This window comes from Eptatretus burgeri, chromosome 3, assembly GCF_056783735.1.
Source record: "Eptatretus burgeri isolate ZD-2024b chromosome 3, Ebu_testis_v1, whole genome shotgun sequence".
Taxonomy (NCBI): domain Eukaryota; kingdom Metazoa; phylum Chordata; class Myxini; order Myxiniformes; family Myxinidae; genus Eptatretus; species Eptatretus burgeri.
Window position 1 is genome coordinate 46,654,383 of NC_140963.1, and position 15,306 is coordinate 46,669,688.

The 15,306-nt window shown below is 32.6% G+C and overlaps 1 long non-coding RNA gene across 1 annotated transcript; it reads right to left on the bottom strand.

The window, feature by feature from the left end:
• Window positions 1-12,660: 12,660 nt before the first annotated feature.
• Window positions 12,661-14,088, bottom strand: LOC147029802 (uncharacterized). The gene is made up of 4 exons (XR_015055751.1): window positions 13,863-14,088; window positions 13,611-13,769; window positions 13,117-13,174; window positions 12,661-12,833 (listed from the first exon to the last, which is right to left on the bottom strand). It is a non-coding gene; the product is annotated as an uncharacterized LOC147029802 (long non-coding RNA).
• Between the last annotated feature and the right edge of the window lie 1,218 nt (window positions 14,089-15,306).

The following is a 15,306-nucleotide window of genomic DNA, read 5'->3' on the forward strand; positions in this document are numbered from 1 at the left end:
TTTGAATTTCCTCTCTCGTGAGAATTCCTTCTTTAATCAGAATTTCATCTTTAATCTGAATTTCCTCTTTAGTAAGAATTTCATTCATTGTTCGAATTTTCTTTATTATTAGAATTTCATCTTCAGTTAGAATTTCTTCATTAATTTCCTCATTAATTAGAATTTCCTCTTTACTTTGAATTCTGTCTTTAATCTGAATTTCCTCTTTAGTGAGAATTTCCTCTTTTGGAAAGAATGAATTAAGATTTGGAAAAGAGTCCGTGGAGCTTAGATTTGATGCGAGGTAGGCTAGTGGTGTTCCCATAAACTTGTAAGAATCTAGAAACCTAATACGAGTTAAAGGTTTTGTGAATATCATTTTTGTAAACGAAATATACTTTTGACTTGTGTTTGTTATGGCAGAAATATTCCCTGGTGTTTTTGAAAGTTCATTTATAAATAGATGTGTATCATAGTTGGCGCTGTTGTGAAGAAAGACTGGAATAAAAGAAGGTAATTTATAATTAAGATTACAACAGGAATGAGCGGGACCTCTATATTTACCAGTAAGATGACAATGATCCCTAACTTTAGAATCCTTAATTTCCCCCTCACAAATATGACAGATATTGTTCTTTCTAAATTCTAATTTTTCTTCTTTGGTTAATTTCATCGGTTCATTTGTTTCTTTCATTAATTTAGTGAGTCTTAAACAATCCTTTTCTAATCGTTTTACAAACTCTTGTGAAGCTTTTTTTCCACTATAATGTTCAAGTTTGTTATACTTTTCTCCAACAGATGATTTGATATAATAACAGAAACCACAAGGAATATGTTTTTGATATTTATTTGTATATGATTCTTTTGGATTAGGAGAAGCAGTATTTATCTTTTTAAGGATACACTCAAAATCAGCGTATATCACAAATGGGTGCATGATAGATTTATTATAATCTTCAAAAGAAATCTTTTCACCAGGTTTAGGCATTGTAATTACAGCTGATTTATGATTACTACAATATTTTGAATGTTGTTCCAATCGTTCTTTTGTATGAAATGAATTAAGACATCGCTTACAAGGATATATTTTGTTTGCTGTTCTGAATACCTGAGAAGAGATTAATCTTGATAAATTATTGATGTATGTGTAATGTGAATTATTTCCAACACTAAAATATAAAAGATCAATGTGTGTTTCTTCATTTTTATAGTTGTTTGAAATTTTTAATATTTGAATTTTGTTTGTATCCGTTAATCCATATACATTAATAGAAAGATTATTCTTTTTCTCAAATTTAGGAATACCTGTTAGTGGCATTGGGAATTTAAAATCTTTAATGTCCAAGGTATTCGCATATTTCATATATTGTTTTACTCTTTCTGAATTACATTTTGGTGGATGAAAGTGAGCAAGAACAGACCAGAGAAAACATTTATTATCATTGTTCTTAATATTAACAACTGCCTTCTTTCGTTTTATTTCTTTTGGTAATTCAATATAAGAAGAAGCTCTAAGAGGGTTTGATTTTAGAATGTGTATATCTAAAAAGATGATTTTTTTTAATATTGAATCCACTTCCTACCACTGTATTATCAACATCCTCCTCTTGTTTTGATAGTTCTTCATAAACCCCACTATTCAAAAAATCTTGAAATGATGTTATAAAATGAAGATCTGTTCTCATATAAGGAGTTTGTTCTTCATCTTGTCTTTTCATATTCATTTTCACTCCCATATAAAACTTTAAAGTTTTCATTTCTTTTAATGTCTTTTTAATAACTTTCTCAACATCAGGTTTCACTATTTCAATTGATTCAGCTATTGATGATGGTCCGGGTTCTCCAAATTGAAAAATCCTTATTTTTATATGCCCTTTAAATGCCCCATCAGTGTTTTCAATATAATAGTCTCCCTTTACTTTAAACTCATTTTTCTTGTGTTTTTGTGATTCAAGATGTTTATTATAACTTCTCTTCAAAACATCCTTTGAACAGATATCACAATGTTTTCTTTCCAACTCAAGAGGAGATATTTTATGAAATAGATTAAATGTGTGTTTGTTGGTTCGGAGGTGTTTTCTATAATATTTATATTTGTGATTACAAACATCGCAGTATGTTGTATTCACCATATTTATATAATAAATCTTTGCTTAAACTAAAATTTTCTTGATGAAAATTTCGTTTATTTTACAGGTGAATCTGTGCTTAAAACCATTTTATCCTCCAACTTTTTTACTTAATAAATACAATGTTTCAAGACACAAAAGACAAGTTTCAATCAATCTCTTCATTTATTAAAGATACTGAGAAATATGTCAAGGATGTAAAATTGAACAAAGATAAATATAACAACTATTGGATAAAAACAATTATGGTAAATAATATGAGTTCTTCAATTTCCTTCAGTGGAAGGGCTTTTAGTAGACCTGGTAGAACATCAATTAAAGTCTCTCTAACAAAAGTTTCTCCTCTCCTTCTCGTAATATATTCAAAACTAGAAAAAGCAATGAAACAAGAAAAAGTATCAAAAAACAAAAACCTTATGGATGAAGCTTTAGAAAGAAAAGATAAGACCATCTGTAATATGCAAGGAGAAATTTGTATTTTTTTCAACAACCCCAAAGATGTAAATCCTGATGAAATAAAGGATGTAAATATATCAGGTGAAATGACATTTCGTTCAATAGTAGTTAACGATCATTTTAAAATTACCTTTAATATAAAAAATGTTGTCGTTGAATCTGGTAATGAAAAAAAGTAAATCGATATCGATGGTAATATTATTAAATATGAGTCAATATACAACTGAAAGTATAGATGAATTTCAGTTTGAGTAAAGTTTTACTTTATAAATATGCTAGACTTTCCTGATTCTCCATATGACAAATTTGAGAATTGTCCTGCGTGTGAAAGACGGGGATTAAACACAGAGTCAAAAGCCTATAAACAATGTATATTCTGTGATTATCTTCTAATTAATGATAATAAAAAATATAAAAAGGAAAATAATTCTTTTAGATTTATACCAAAAATGAATTACTTTACAAGATTGATTAGAGAAATGAATGTAAAGTATGAGGGTGATAACACACCTTTCCTTACAAGGGAAGAAACTGAACATATAAGAGAAATGTTCAAAGGATTGTTGTTATATATTATTCATGGATGTAATTTTCAGGGAAATATCAACACAAGATATTGTAGAAATAAAATAATGGATTATCTTGAAATTAAACCTGAACTTAGGATAAAATATAGAGTTTCTAAAAAAGCTAATAATAAATTAAATAACCTGTTTTCCAAATATATAAATGAATGATTTTTTACCCATTTGGGAAAATAAGATAAAATTTAACAACCATAAAAATCTCACAAATTCATGAAGATGTCTCATAGTTGGTTCAAGCAGATGTGGAAAAACCTGCTTACTTTTAAAGATGCTCCTCACTCCCAACTTTTTAGATTATGATAATTTAATAATTTTCACAAAGTCGAGTTTTCAACCAGAGTATCAACTACTCTCACAAGGTTTTAATGCTGGTCTTCAAAAAGAAGATATAATCGGTTTATTTAAACGTCAAAAAAACCTAAATGATTATAACATTGAAGATATAATTCAACTATTTTGTGATACACAGAGATGTAAAAATAAATCAAATCCTATAACTTGTATTCTTAGTGATAATACGGATGATATACCGTCTCCCCAAGATTTGGATAAATCAAAAAAGAACCTCGTTATCTTTGATGATTGTGTTAATGAGAGAAACCAAACGGTAATGGACAGCTACTACACAAGAGGGAGACATTCTTCTTGTAATTGTATTTATCTTAGTCAATCGTACTTTCAACTTCCTCGTCGTTCCATCAGAAACAATGCTAATACTTTTATTTTATTCAAGTTAAATTCAATAGATATCAATAATTTTTGGAGAGATAATTGTTCTACATTATGTAGTAAAAAGAAATTTGAGGATTACATGAAGCACACGAATGAAAAATATAAATATATTGTTGTGAAACAAGATGAGATATTAAGGGATATATTTTTTGTTTTATAAACAATTACATATATAAATGACAACTATTATTGTAAATCTTGTGGGTAAATCTGCTTCTAGAAAAAAAACTTTCATAAATCAAGGTTCTTGTGTAGTGCAAATGAGAATATTGTAAATTTACTTAAAAAACACCCCGTGATACGCATTGTATCAACAACAACTAGAGCAATAAGACCTGGAGAAGTAAAAGGTGAAGATTATCACTATATTTCAGTGGAGGAACATATGCGATTGAGGAATGAAGGTCAAATATTTGAGGAGGTTTCTCTTGGTACAACAAAATATTCACATTGTAAGAGTGAGTTAAGGAAACTAAAATCTGGTGGTCTTGGGATATTAGAAACTAATCCAGAAGGAACGAGACAAATTATTAAACATCTGAGCGGAGTGAAGATTTTATCATTCGGTTTTGATGTTGATGAAGAAACTCAACGCAAACGTATGAAAAGCAGAGATGCAAGTATTAGTGAAGAAGAAATTACAACTCGCATTAATGTTAATGAAACTCGCATTAATGCATTAATGTTAAAGAAAAGGATTTATTTGAACACATCTACTTGAATGATGAAGAAAAGGAAAATTTCCCTGTTGATCTTTACAATTCATTAAATGATATTTTACAATAAATAAATGGATGCAAAAGAAAGAGCAAGAAGATTTAAGGAACATCAAGAGTTGGTTTCAAAAGTTGTAAAACAGCAGGAAGACATAAAGAAGAAACGCAGACAGAAACTAACGGGCGAAGAAGCATTTGAAAGAAAACAAGAGAAATTTTTTAAACCACTTTTAAAAACTTCCCAAGAAAAAATTAAAGATGTTTCCACAGTTCCCACAGTAGAATATACTCCTAAAAAACTTCAAATGTTAAAAGATTTTGATCAAATGACAGAGGAAGGAAGAATTAGAGCATTTAGGAGAATTAGAATAGGATGATGAAGGTTTAATTCAACAACTGGAAGAGAATAATCAACCCCCTGATTGTATTGTGAATGCTCTTCAAAACAATGAATATTCAGCGGATTCAAAAACCAAAGCAGGACTCATTCCAACAGAACAACCAGCAATATTTCATCTTGTTCAAGAAAAGGTATTGATATTTAATGATGAATTAAGGTTCTTAGGTTCTGCTCAACCCCCTGTTAAACTAACTCCGAGATTAATGTTTCTTCTCACAAAAGATGGAAGACAAGGTTCAACTGTGAGGGATGAATCAAAGTATATTGATAAACCATTGGATATGAAAAATAATGATGATAGAGTATATATTGATCTGCTGAACACTCTAAATTATAGGGTTAGTATTTCTAGTAAAAGTAGGAAAAATGAGGAGAAACACATTATTCAGGCTTTAAGTATCCTTGGTTCAGGTATTAGTTTTCTTCCAAATGACCCATCGCAATTAGTTAATAGACTGTTATTGTTGTTAGGTAGTAAGAAGGCTGGAAATAACAATTGTTTTAATGAAGCATCAGCCATTTTAGACCAGTTGATGAACATGAAAATAATTAATAAATCTCAATATAAAGACATTTTATCTCATATTAAATAAGATGAGAAGCACAATCCTGAGTTTTAATTTCACAACAAGCAACCACACATCTTCATTCCCATACCCACTACAACTTGACCCAACAAAAGAATATGAGGCATCTTTATTGTCCATGGAAACTTATAATACCTTATTTAATATAACTAATAAAAATGACAAGTTTAGTTATAATCCCGGAAGTGGATACAAAACGATAACAGTCTCACCCGGAGCATATGAGATTTCTCAAATATCTTCCGAAATTGCTCGTCTTATGAAAGAACAGGGTGATGAACCAAAAAATATTGTTATAGACATTCAAAAACATACTTCAAAATCAACAATTAAAGTTAAAAATAACTACAAGGTTGATTTCACAATTGATAATTCATTTAGAGAGTTATTGGGTTTCTCCTCAAAAAAGATTGAAACTAATGGGACGTTTTACAGTGATAATGTCATTCAAATATCCTCAGGAATAAATTTGGTGTTAATTCACTGTGATTTGATTGATGGTGCTTATAATGATGGAAAAAAAAACAAATGCAATATTTTCATTCAGCGCATACTCAACCCCCTTTGGTTGTAAATTCAATATGGAACCCAAAAATTTGGTTTATCTCCCTGTGTCAGGAGAAACCATACACAGAGTAAATTTTAGGATAACCGACCAAGATAATCGTATGATTTCTTTTAATGGAGAAGTTATATCCATCAGAATTCACCTACGTGAAGTTTTCCAATAAATAAATACGATGGTTATTGTGAGGAAACACGAATTGGGAAAATATAAAATAATTACAGGGGATGGGATGTTCCTTTCCCCATACTACAAGGGTGAAGGTATGTATCTTGGTAGAGGATACTATAAACCTAAGAGACAAAGGGGTGTTGGACATCAATTTAGAGGAGATGGGATAATTGATACTCTCATGGGTATTGGTTCAACTATTCCAAAACATAAAGATCTAATTGGTTCAACTGCTTCTGCTGTGGGAAATGTAGCAGGTGCTGTAAAGAGCATAAAAGATGCCCAGAAGGAATCTCATAAATTACAAGCAATAAAAGAAATTAAGAAAGGCAAAACTCAGTTGTCCCCCCAAGAATGACAGAAAATAATTCGAATACTTGGATCAGGGTTTCAAAAGTTTTAACATCTTTTTTTCCTAAATAAATACAAGTATGGAAGCAATTGATAGTATCTATGATTTGGATGATACTATTATTATCTCAAACTCCACTAAAAAAGAAGATTACTTCAAGGTAAATGCAATAACTGGATCAGACTGGAATACGAATGGTACAAAAGTTTTGAAATAAATAATCAACAAACCTATTTGAATCTCTCCGAAAGTTTCTTGTTGTGTAAATTTAAATTCACTAAAGCTGGGAATAACACAAACGCTACACTTGTAAATGATTTCTTCTGGAAAATGTTTGATAGTGTGCGTTTGTATATTGGAACACAAGAAGTTGAAGCGGTTGATTATGTCTCTGCTGTATCTGAAATGATGAATTTACACTCTATACATTCAGTGATAGAATGGGAAAGGGGTCTGTCGAAGGTTTTATTCCTGATATGTCAACGGGAACAAACACAGACCCTGGATATACTCAAAGGAAAGGAATGTATAATGATGATTCAAAAGCATAAAATAGTTTTAATGTGGCAGTTCCTCTTAAAGGTATATTTGGATTTTGTGATCATGATAAAGTTCTGTATGGTCTTAAAATTAGATTTCAACTATAAAGGAATGATAATGAAAATAGATTGCTTTTTGGTGTTGGTAGTGCTTTTGGTGAACAGAATAAATTTGTAATTGAGGAGATGAGTTGGTATATCAGTGAATATACTCCTAATCTTAAAACAGAAGAGATGTTGAATCGAAGACTTAACTGAAAGAAACCACTCAGTGTATCATACCTCAAAAGAAGATGTCGACACGTTAAACTCAACCAAACTACTTACACGTGGAACTTGGGTGTTCTGGAAGGAAAACCACGATATCTGTGGATCATTTTTAAAAAGCCAGATGGTGATACTGCGACTGATAAGAATAATGCATTGAGTGATAATGCTAAGGTGAAACAACTTCGCGTTTCTCAAGATGGAACATTTTATCCACGAGATAGATTGGAAATTAATTGGGAAAAAAATGATTTTGCTGAAGCATACAAGTCTTACCAAAAGGTGTGTGAAAGTAATGGAAATAAAGAACCTATTTTGGATATGACAGCATTTAAAAGTTTGTATACAATCTATGCGTTTGACCTGAGCGCTCAAAAGGAAACTATAAAGTCTAATCGAGTGGATACTTCCCTATACATTGAAAGAGGAGAGAGTGAAGAAGTTGATACATATTGTTTGCTTTTGGAAGAAACAGAATTGCAGATTAATACAGATAATGGTGTGATGATTAGTCTCACATAATTTTTTGTTAAATAAATGAGTGGCAAAGTACCAACTGGGGTATATGTTAATCAAATCAATCTTCATAAACTATCATCTTGTGTTCAAAATCAAAAGCCTTGTACGATTAACGTTAATACAATTCAGAGAAAAGAAGCAGTAAGAATTGATGTTTTGCTCACAAGAGAACAGGTTAAAATCTTGAATGACACTGGCTCACTTAAAATTAAAATGACAAAACCAATGTTGAAAAAATATTCAATAAGAGAGACGAGTGGAGGATTTCTCCCATTTCTAATTCCTTTATTTGCTGGTTTAAGTGCGGTTGGAGCATTGACGGGTGGTATTTCAATAGCGGTGAAAACTGCCAATGAAAGGAAGGCTCAACTCCAGGCTCAAAAAGAATTGGAAAGACAAAACAAAGAGTTGGAGAAACAAATTAGTGGAAGTGGTGTAATTGTAGATTTTGCTGAAAAACTTGAAGGTTTGCCTGATAAAGCGAGATTGTTAGTTGGAGATATGCTTTCTTCTATAGCACAAGCAGGTGTAAAATTAACGAAAAGAGGTAATGGATTATATCTTTCTAATAAATAAATGAGCATTGATGAGTGGTTTAAAGAATTTGGAAAGAATACAACATCAAATTTACAACTTGTCAAATATTGTAAGAAATTAAAAATTCATCATGTGGTTATTTGTATGAGAGATGAATTAACAAATGTGCCGAAACATACAAAGAATATTATTATGAACTTAGAAGATAATAATGGGAATGGTTCTCATTGGGTTTGTATTTTTAATAGTCAAGACAAATATTATTTTGATAGTTTTGGTCTTCCACCACCTGTTGAAGTCATAAAATTCTTACAGAATGGTGTTTATCAAACATTTCAAGTCCAAGAATTAAATTCCAAGTGTTGTGGTCAATTATGTCTATATGTGTTATTTCAACTCAACAAAAATAAAAAAATTTATGATATTATTTTTAATCTAATATAAATGACATGTTGGTAAAGATGGTCTATCTTTGGTGTATCTCAAGAACTGGATATTGATTTATCAAATTATTACACAAAGGCACAGGCTGAACGACATAAATATAATATAACCAAAAATATTAACATGAAAAATGCTTATAAATTAGAAAATTATCCAAGCCCGACTGACGCGAATGACTTGGTGAGATTAAGCGATTTATCACAATATATATCCTTAAATAAAACGGCCGTGTATTCCAAAGATACAGAAGTGTTGATATTATCTCCAGGTCATACAGAATTCACAGTTCGAATTAAAATAAATTTTTATAAAGAAGGGCGTATCGTTTGTATGAGAATAGAACAATGTGGGTATGATATGAATGATTTAGGGTATAATTGGTCATTTAAAATTAACCTCGAAGACCTGGAACAATTAAATCAGTCTCGTAAGGAAGAATATTATCCACTTGGTATCGAGAATGAGTTTTGTGGGGCCACGATTAGTAAACAACAAATAAAATAATTTAATAAGGGTAAATATAATAATGGTTTTGCCCTTGTTTATATCATGAAAACAGAAAAAACAGGATTATATATAATAAGTAAGGAAATACAAAATGATTTAACTCTGGGAAGATGGGGAGGTGTTTCGTGCCATAATATTATTCTAACATATATTTCTAATACATAAATGACAGCAAGAAGGCTTCAAGAAAATTATCATTTCTGTGTCCAAGCAAACCTTCAAGAAAAGGGTATTCGGTATTTTAATAAATATGTTCTACAACATAAGAATGAGGTATTTTCAATAAAAGATTGGCATTATGCTGATGTTGATAAACCGACAACTTTAGATTTAATTAGAATGTTAAATAATGAAAAAATTATAAAGTTAAGAAAAGGTAAGGCTCTTTTAGAAATTCAAAAGAAATTTTATTGGTTTCCTGTTGTAAAAAAAAATATTTTGGATACAGGAATAACAAGAAATCCTGATGAATATATGTCTGATATTCTATGGGGTGTAAGCGATTCAAGGATAATAAGGGATGAGGAAGGAGTTGAAAAAGAGAGGGAAGAGGAGGAAAAGGAGAAGAGTGAGAAGGAGGAGAGGGAGAAGAAAGAGGAGGAAAAAGAGAAGAGAGAGAAGGAGGAGAGGGAGAAAAAAGAGGAGGAAAAAGAGAAAAGAGAGAAGAGAGAGAAGGAGAGGGAGGAGAGAAAGAGAAGGAGAGGGAGGAAAGAGCGAGACAAAAGAAATATCAAAATATGGAAACCAGTGAGATTTAAAAAAGATTGGTGGTATTACAGAAAATAACTCAACCCACCGAGGAGGAAAACAAAGAATTGACAAGTCTATTTGCAATACTTTCGACAAGAATATTGACATCGACAAGCTATTCATTTTAATTCAAGTTTTTCATTTTTTTTTTCTTAAATAAATGGAGGAGAGAGTGAAGACATTTCTAAGGATTCTTTATGTTTTAAAAATTAAGATTCAAATGTGCATGTTGGAAACTAAAAAGGTTTTTGCACTCTGCAGGAATTTTTCACATAAATAAATGAGTTATTGTCTCAAATGTAAAAAGAAAACTAATACTAAAAATATTTCATGTATTAAAAGTAAAAATAACAGGGTTATACAAAAAGGTATATGTTCGGTGTGTGGTTCAAAAAAAAATCAATTTATCTACAAACACAAACGAGGAGGAGATATACAAAAGTTTTTATCAGGAAGTAAATTTACAACTACTGGAATACCAGGGGAATTACATCTTCCAGGGTATTCTTTCTGTGGTCCAGGCACAAACTTGGATAAAAGATTAGATGAGGCAGACAATCCTAAATCCTGGAGTAAACCCATCAATAGAGTTGACGAAGTGTGCATGAGACACGATATTGATTATGGGAATACCACAACGTTGGAAGATAAGCATGAAGCCGATAGAGAAATGTTGTATAATTTGTCTCTGATACAAAATCCAACCTTGAGAGAAAAAGTTGATCGGTTCATTGTGAAGAAGATGATCAGTGCTAAATTGAAACTTGGACTTGGAAATTCAAAAAACTTATAGGCTCTAATGATGTCATTAAGACTGAAGAGCAATTAGCTGATGAATTACATAAACCAATATTCACAAAGTTTCAGAGAAGGAAAGTTTATTCCAAGGAAGTACATTATATCTGGTCTGCTGATTTGATTGAACTCAATAATGATAAGGGGTACAAGTATGCTTTAACCGTTATTGATTTGAGGAGTAGATACGCATGGGTTGTACCATTAAAAAACAAAACAGGTAATACTCTTATGTTAGCCTTTCAACAGATATTTAATAAAAGTAAGAGAAAACCTAAAAAATTGTGGACTGATGAGGGTAGAGAGTTTTATAACAAGACATTTATGAATTTTCTAAAAAATAACAGTATTACATTATACAGTACCTTTAATGAAGGGAAGGCAGTTGTTGTTGAACGTTTTAATCGTACCTTAAAAGAGAGACTATATAAAAAATTCACACAACTCGGTTCACAACAATGGTCGTCTTTTATTCAGCATATTGTGGATAAGTATAATGACACGATTCACACGTCAACAAATATTAAACCATCAGAAACATTTACAAAATTAAAATATGAAAAAGAGATTAATGTCAGAAAACCTTTGTGTTGGTGTTGGTGATATCAAAGTTGGTGATATCGTAAGAATATATAGGTGGAAATCTCATTTTGAAAAGGGTTATATTAAACGATGGACGAACGAACTTTTTTAAATTGTTGATGTGATAGATACGGTTCCTTGGACTTATAAGATATATGATTTGGAAGGGGAAGAGATTTTAGGTTCATTTTATTCACAGGAATTACAAAAGACAAAGATAAATTGAAATTTTTTGACTCCGCCCCTTTTTGACTCCACCCACACAAAACCCACCCACATAAACCCCACCCCACACAAGCTCCACACAAACCCCACCCCACACAAACCCCACACAAACCCCCCACAAGCTCCACACAAAAACTCCACACACACAAACCCCTCACAAGCTCCACACAAAAACTCCACCCCACACAAGCTCCACCCATATTCATCATATTCACATAATTAGTGATTAGTTAATTAGTTCCCCACACACAACATGTTTATTTAATTAAAAAATTATCCACCCATCAACACAAGCTCCACTCATCCACCCATCCACCCATCCATTTATCCACACAAACCTCATCCACATTAGCCTCATCCACATTCACCCCTCCCACATAAACCCTGCCCACACAAGCCTTACCCACATAAACCCTGCCCACATAAACCCTGCCCACATAAACCCTGCCCACATAAACCCCTCCCACCGAAGCCCACCCACACAAACCCCACCGAAGCCCACCCACATAAACCCCACCGAAGCCCCGCCCACATAAACCCTGCCCACATAAACCCTGCCCACATAAACCCCTCCCACACAAGCTCCACCCACATAAACCCTGCCCACACAAACCCCGCCCACACCGAAGCCCCGCTCACATAAACCCCACCCACACAAGCCCCGCCCACACAAGCCCCCCTGTGCGCCCCCACCTTTGACCCACCACCTCCCTCATCCCACCCCCACCCTTCCCCACACACACACATGGGGAGGGGAGGGGTGGGATGAGGGGGTGATGGGTCATTGGGGGAGCGCACCTACCCCCCCCCCCATCCCCCTCCCTCTCCTTAATGTCTTGATCCTTTTTTTGAAATTCAAAATCAAGTAATTGTAAACAAAACAAATATAATTAATCAAAATTGAAAATATTAAATATTCATTTGCGAGAATGTATAATCTTTCCCAGCAATCTTCTTCAGATGTCTTGTGATTTCGAAACTCAGACACCATATTCTGTTTTGAAACAAAAAGTGGATAATAATTAGGTTTTATAAAGATAATTACATGGTAATATGAGTAAGCCTGGTGTTGGTTCTAAGTTCAAGCCTCGTTGACCACTGAATTAACACACCAGGAGGCCGACTCAGCCTGTCATCCTTCCAAGGCCAATAAAATGAATTCCAGTGTACTGATAAAACCGGGTCCAAACTAATGATGCAACCAACATAAGACGACATTCCAAAGAGAGAGTGATATTAATAAACAAATAACTAAATAATAATTCAGAAACATTTACCTCCAGAAAATCATGTGTTGTACCAGATTGCTTCAACAGCTGATGTTGTGTGATCGAGCTGAAAAAAAAATTAATAATGTGTCAAGGGTATAGATGGAGAGACAGACAGAGGGAGGAAGGTAGAAAGCCAGACAGAGAGAGATACAAAGAGACAGACAGGGAGAGATAGAGAGAGACAAACAGACAGGGAAAGAGACACACACACACACACACACACGCACATATATATATATATATATATATATATATATATATATATATATATATATATATATATATATATATATATATATATATATATATATATATTCACACACACACATATACACACACAGACACACATATACACACACAGACACACATATACACACACACACACACACACACACACACACACACACACACACACACACACACACACACACACACACACAGACACACAGACACACAGACACACACACACACACACACACACACACACACACGTGTCTCACCATTGGTTTAATTCATTCGAGATCAGAGGCCGTGATAAGACTTCGTACCAGTCATTTTAAATGTTTTTCAATTCTCTTCTAAAATCATTGACCTCTTCAATAAGAGCATTCATTTGATGCACCTCATCGTGATATGTAAACTCCACTTCTTCCAAGGACCTGCCAGGAAAAAATATATATTTTCGCATTATCACGATTTAATTTATAATCAATTGCTTCATTGTTCAAAGAGGAAACCATACACAAACTTACCAACTTTGTAGTGAGCTGTTATCTTCATCGGAAGAGAGTGAGTCCATGTCTCAGTTTTTTTTACCATTGGTACAAGATGGCAAAAAGATCAGAGGCCGTGATAAGACGTCGTGTCAGTCTTTAAAAATGTTTTTCAATTCTCTTCTAAGATGATTGACCTCTTCAATAAGAGCATTAATTTCATGCACCTCGTCGTGATATGTAAACTGCTCTTCTTCCAAGGACCTGCCAAGAAAAAATTTATATATTTATATATATATATATATATATATATATATATATATATATATGTATATATATATATATATATATATGTATATATATATCAGAATTATCACAATTTAATTTTAAAATCAATTGCTTCATCGTTCAAAGAGGAACCTATACACAGGCTTACCAACTTTGTGTTGAGCTGTTTTGTTCGCGGAAGAAAGATCGCTCATGTCTCAGTTGTAAAAATGAAAATCCCGTCTGGCAGAAACTTTTTCTGGCGAATCACTTATAAAACAACGATGAGGAGATTGCTTAATCATTGGGTGTGGCCACAGGAAATGACGCTTCGGGAGAGACAGCTTGGAAAATAACTGGGAGATATATTCTCAAATTGTATGAATCATTTTAAAAACATACTTAAAATACCCTAAAATGGTTTTGATTAAACATGTTTTCAGTTCGTGTTCTGAGATAAAATATAAACACGAGACCTTGTCTCACAGAATAGTTCCTATTTTTTCACAGCATGACTGTCAAAAAACACTTCCTCATTCACACAGCACGACCGTGTCAAAAAAAAAACACTTCCTCATTTTCATGACACGAACTGAAAACATTTGAAACAAAACTTTTTTTATGGCGTGGTTTATGCACAAAAATGATTTGCAACTCGGGCGGTGGCCAGATGAGATCATTAAGAGAAGTTTATCATTTTGTAATTGCACAAAAGGGGTATCTTAAAAAATATAAAGATTCAAATGTTTTGTTTTTCAATATTTTAGATGGGGATTATTGTGCAAAGAAAATTAAACTATTGAAGGAATTTGAGAATGAACAAATCTTTATAGGTTCAATGAGTGAGCTAAACAATATGCATCGGTTATTTGATAAAGAGTGTCCCGAGGCTTAGACGTTTCAGATATTTTTTTCGAATCACCTTTAACAAATCTTTATCTTATTGCATGGGTTATTTGAAAAAAAAAGTGTCCCCAGGTTAAAAGGGGAGACAAATAAATATACCTTGGAATAAAAAGGGGGTTTATTTTTAGGGAAAAAAATATGAATCGCTGAAAATCCCCCATTCATTTACATGGGGAAAAGTGAGCCAGAACCAGTATATTCACTCTACTTTCATGGTCTCTTTTAATACTCTCTTCTTTGGATCTTTAAGTTTCTTTTCGCATTTGAATCCATTTAACCCTCTCGTTAAGTATTTATTATCATATGCCTT